This window comes from Eriocheir sinensis, chromosome 44, assembly GCF_024679095.1.
Source record: "Eriocheir sinensis breed Jianghai 21 chromosome 44, ASM2467909v1, whole genome shotgun sequence".
NCBI lineage: Eukaryota > Metazoa > Arthropoda > Malacostraca > Decapoda > Varunidae > Eriocheir > Eriocheir sinensis.
This window is the reverse complement of record NC_066552.1, coordinates 8,919,124-8,924,123: the sequence shown is the minus strand read 5'-3', so window position 1 is coordinate 8,924,123 and position 5,000 is coordinate 8,919,124. Positions and strand designations below refer to the sequence as shown.

General features: G+C 44.4%; 2 long non-coding RNA genes across 2 annotated transcripts in view; one reads left to right on the top strand and one right to left on the bottom strand.

Annotated features, from left to right (window-relative positions):
• Positions 1-1,128, bottom strand: part of LOC126980426 (uncharacterized) — a 1,367-nt gene extending 239 nt beyond the window's left edge. The window contains exons 1-2 of the long non-coding RNA XR_007733250.1: positions 490-1,128; positions 1-433 (exon numbers count right to left, since the gene is read on the bottom strand). The exon at positions 1-433 is cut by the window's left edge and continues 239 nt beyond it. This is a non-coding gene — a long non-coding RNA (uncharacterized LOC126980426). The remainder of the gene's footprint in view (positions 434-489) is intronic.
• A 1,334-nt stretch (positions 1,129-2,462) lies between these two features.
• LOC126980425 (uncharacterized) lies at positions 2,463-4,269 on the top strand. Its single transcript, XR_007733249.1, has 2 exons — positions 2,463-2,848; positions 2,921-4,269. It is a non-coding gene; the product is annotated as an uncharacterized LOC126980425 (long non-coding RNA).
• The last annotated feature ends 731 nt before the right edge of the window (positions 4,270-5,000 follow it).

Genomic DNA, 5,000 nt, shown 5'->3' with positions numbered 1-5,000 from the left:
CTCTCCTTTCCCTCCCTTCACCTCCCCAGCCTTCACCCACGCCCTTCTTCCTCCTCTTCTCCCTCTCATTATTCACTACACTTCCTTCATCCTTCATCCACGCCCTTCTTCCTCCTCTTCTTCCTCTCATTATTCACTACACTTCCTTCATCCTTCATCCACGCCCTTCTTCCTCCTCTTCTTCCTCTCATTATTCACTGCACTTCCTCCCTCCCTTTCCTCCATCCCTTCCTCCGTCTCCTCTTTGTTCCCTCCCTCACGCATAGCACACACCATCTTGCACCCTCACTCACTCCCTCCCTTCCTTCCTACCTTCCTCTTTTTTGCTCTTAATCCATTCTTCTTTTTTTAGTTTCTTCCTTTACTTCCTTTCCTGCCTCCCTATTTCCTCACCTACTTTTTCTTCCTTTTCTTCCTTTACTTGCTTTCCTACCTCCCTATTTCCTCACCTACTTTTTCTTCCTTTTCTTCCTTTACTTGCTTTCCTACCTCCCTATTTCCTCATCTACTTTTCCCTCCTTCTCTTCCATTACTTCCTTATCCACTCTTTATTTTCTCACCTTTCTTCCTTTTTCCTTCCTCCTTCCTACTTTCTTTACTTTTACCTGCAGTATCTTCCTTCTTGGCTTCCTTTAAATTCTTCCTTCCTCCTATCCGATCTCCGTTATTTATTCCTTCACTATCTACATGTCCTCCCTTCCTTACTTCCCTCCTTCCTTCTTCCTTAAATCCATCCATCAAACTTTCCTTCCTCCTTGGTTTCTTTCCTCCTTCGTTCCTTCCTTACAGCCATCAATCTTTTCCTTCCTTCCTTCCTTTCTTTCTTCTCTACCTTTCTTTCTTTCTTCCTTTCTCTTTTTTTATTTTTTTCCTCCTTCCTTTCCATTTATTTTCTTTCCTTTCTTTTCCTTCTTTCCTCTCCTTGGTTTCCTTCCTTTCTTCTCTCTCTTCTTTCTTTCTTTCTTTCTTCTTCCCTTCCTTTCTTTCAACTATCAATATTTCCTTTCTTTCTTGCTCGCTTCCTTTCTTTCTTTCTTCCTTCCTTTCTCTCTTCCTTCCTTTTTTCTCTCTTCCTTCCTTTCTTTCTCTCTTCCTTCCTTTCTTTCTCCTTTCCTTCCTTCCTCTCTCTCTCTCTCTCTCTCTCTCTCTCTCTCTCTCTCTCTCTCTCTCTCTCTCTCTCTCTCTCTCTCTCTTCCTTCCTTCCCTGCATCTCTCCCTCCTTCACCCACGCCCACACCCCTGCCCACGGAGGTGACTCAGGCTCCACCACCACCACCAAACTTTCCTCCTGGTGGTGCAAAGGTGAGTAAAGGTAGAGGAGGGTGACAGCGCGGCGCCAACACAAGGACTCGCCCCCTCCCCCTTACCCCCTCCTCCCTCACCTCCACCATCGCAGCCCCTCGCATTCTCGCATTCTTCTCCTCTTCCTCCTCCTCCTCCTTCCTTCTCTCCTTCGACGTATGATTCGACTAACCTATATTTTTTTTTTCTTCACTTTCTTTGTAGTTTTCTCTGCTGTCTACTTTTTTTATTTTCCTCTTCTTCTTTTTCTCCTCCTCCTCCTCCTCCTCCTCTTCCTTCCTTCTCTCCTTCGACGTATGATTCGACTATCCTTCTTCTTCTTCTTCACTTTTTTTCTTCTTTTCTTCTTCTTTGTCTCATTCTGTTCCCTTTTTCTCTGGCATCAACTTTTTATAATCTATTTTTCTTCTTTTTGTTCTCCCTCTTTTGCTCTGTCTTTGTCTCTATCTTGTCTTTCTTCCATTCTTCCTCTTTCTTTCTTTCTCTCTCTTTCTCTCCTGTCTTTTTGCTCCCATTCTACAGTTATCGCTTTCTGTCCTTTCCTCCTCTTTTCTTCCTACATACTTATTCTTATCAATTTTGTTTCTCACTTCGTTTCCTCTTCTCTATCTCTATCCTCTTCTTTATCAATCGCAATATAATTTTTCCTTCTTGCTTTCCTTTGTCTTTTCTCTTTATCTCTATCTCCTTTCCTGTCTCATTCTGCGCTGTCGAACACATTATTTTTGCCTTTCTTTCCTTCCTTTCTCTTTTATCCTTGTCCTTCCTTTCCATTACGTCATATCAGAGAGAGAGAGAGAGAGAGAGAGAGAGAGAGAATTTTTAAGGTGTCTTCTTAACAAATTATTTCCTTAAGGTGTAAAAACTTCCTCTTCTTTGTTCCTTCGCCTCCTAAGCCTCCTCTTCCTCTTCCTCCTCCTCTCTCTTTCCGACCGTCTCTCTCTCTCTCTCTCTCTCTCTCTCTCTATCTCTCTCTCTCTCTCTCTCTCTCTCTCTCTCTCTCTCTCTCTCTCTCTCTCTCTCTCTCTCTCTCTCTCTCTCTCTCTCTCTCTCTCTCTCTCTCTCTCTCTCTCTCTCTCTCTCTCTCTCTCTCTCTTGTGTAATTGGTAACTGTGTTGATACCGGAATAAAAAAAATCAGCACTGCATGAGAGAGAGAGAGAGAGAGAGAGAGACCTTGAAGGGATCAGGAACCACGTTACAAGATGCTTCATTTGTAGAGTTAAATCTTGCTTGTCTTTGTGTCTGTTTGTCTGTCTGTCTGTCTGTCTTTCTCTTCATCTAGCTCACCGTCTTTCTCTCCTCTATTTCCTTACCTATCTATCTCTCTAACTTCACTTATTTTTTTCTTTACGTATTTTTTCTTTACATATGTTCGTTCGTCCATTCGTCTGAGTTCAAATTATCTTCTGTATTCAACTTCTTCTTTGTCTGTCTGTCTATCTGTCTATCTGTCTAGTTGTCGAAGAGTACTGGTTTCTCTCTGCCTGCTTGCTTGCCTGCCTGTGTGTCTGTCTGTCTATCTGTCTAGTTGTCGAAGAGTACAGGTTTCTCTCTGCCTGCTTGCTTGCCTGCCTGTGTGTCTGTCTGTCTATCTGTCTAGTTGTCGAAGAGTACAGGTTTCTCTCTGCCTGCTTGCTTGCCTGCCTGTGTCTGTCTGTCTGTTTGTGTTCATCTGTTTATCTCTTCTCGTTTGCGTGTCTTTATCTGAGAGTGAAAGATAACGTCTGTGTCAACCTCTTTTATGCATATCTCTTAATCTGCTCTCTCTCTCTCTCTCTCTCTCTCTCTCTCTCTCTCTCTCTCTCTCTCTCTCTCTCTCTCTCTCTCTCTCTCTCTCTCTTTATCTATGTATCAATCTATCTGTGTTTGTGTCCCAAGATTCACATATGAGATGCAACACACACACACACCCCACCCACCCCACACACACCTCCCCCCTCCCTCCATAAACCAGTACTAACCCCGCCCCCCGCACCCCGCCCTCCGCCGACCTCGCCCTCGCCCTCGTCCTCGTCCTCGCTGCAAGGTTGCCGCGGAAACAGATTCTCGCCGATCAAGCAAGAAAAATAAAGAAGGAGCGCGACTTAATGGTCACTTTGGGAGGTTAATGCGGCGATATTTACGACTTGTTTATGTGGAGAGCCGGCGAGAGGTGGAGGAGGGAGGGAGGGTGGAGGGGTGGAGGAAGGAGGACAAAAGGACGTAAAGGATATTGAGGAAGAAACAAAGGAAGAAAGTAGAGATCATAAGGTACTAGAGAAAGACAAAAGAGGTAAACTGAGATGGAAAGCGAGAGGTGGAGGAGGGAGGGAGGGTGGAGGGGTGGAGGAAGGAGGATAGAAGGACGTAAAGGATTTTGAGGAAGGAACAAAGGAAGAAAGTAAAGAGATCATAAATTACTAGAGGTAGAAAGACAAAAGAGATAAATTGAGGTGGAAAGGGAGAGAAAGAAGAGAGAAAGAAGAGGAGAGAAAGAAAAGAGGATAGGGGGAGAAGGGAAGGACGTAAAGGATATGAAGGAAGGAAGAAACGATTCAAGGAAGAAGAGTTTAGGAAAGTTATGGAAGTAGAGAGACAAAGAGAGAGGAGGCAAAGTGGAGAGCAATGAAGGAAGAGGAGGAGGGAGGAGAAGGGAAGAAGGACGTAAAGAATATGAAGAAAGAAAGAAAGAAAGAAAGAAAGAAAGAAAGAAAGAAAGAAAGTATAGAGTGTTAAGGAGTTATTGGAAGCAGAAAAACAAAGGGACAAACAAAGTGAGATGAGGAGGGAGAAGAGGAAAAAGAAGAAGGGAGAGAAGAGAAGGGAAGAAGGACTTAAAGAATATAAAAAAGAAAGAAAGAAAGAAAGGAAGCAAGGAAGTACAGGGTGTTAGGAGATATTGGAAGCAGAAAAATAAAGGGAGAAAATGTAAAGTGAAGTGAGGAGGGAGAAGAGGAAAACAGGAAGGGAGACAGAAGGGAAGAAGGACCTAAATGATATGAAGGAAGGAAAGAAGGAGAGATATCAGGGAGATTTATTGGAAGCATAGACAAAGAGAGAGAAAAACCAAAGTGAGGCGGAGAACAATACAGGGAGAAGAGGAGGTTTACAGGAGGAGGAGGAGGAGGAGGAGGAGGAAGAGGAAGGTGTCTGTTGCACTCACATTCCACTGAAGAAAGAAAACAGTAATGCGAAGAATGCAAAACGACTTTCACGTCTACATACCCCAGGGCTCCTCCTCCTCCTCCTCCTCCTCCTCCTCCTCCTCCTTTTCCTCCTCCTCCTCTGCATGCCATTACCCATCCATTCTCCCTGCATCCACATCCACCCACCCAGTCTCCCCTCCCTCCTCTTTTTCCCCTCCATTTCCTTCCCCTCCTCCTCCTCCTCATCTCCCTCTTCCTCCTCCTCCTCCTCCTCCTCCTTTCAACATTCCGATTCACTCTCTCTCTCTCTCTCTCTCTCTCTCTCTCTCTCTCTCTCTCTCTCTCTCTCTCTCTCTCTCTCTCTCTCTCTCTCTCTCTCTCTCTCTCTCTCTCAAAATAGGAATGAGGTATATTTACAAATTCCTTTCTTCTTCATACCAGAACGCTGATGTTCTTATATTCTTATAACTATGTACTTTCCTCCTCCTCCTCCTCCTCCTCCCCTCCTCCTCCTCCTCCACGTACTTCTTCCTGATACTGACGTCATCTTCATTTGGCAATCTTTTTTTTT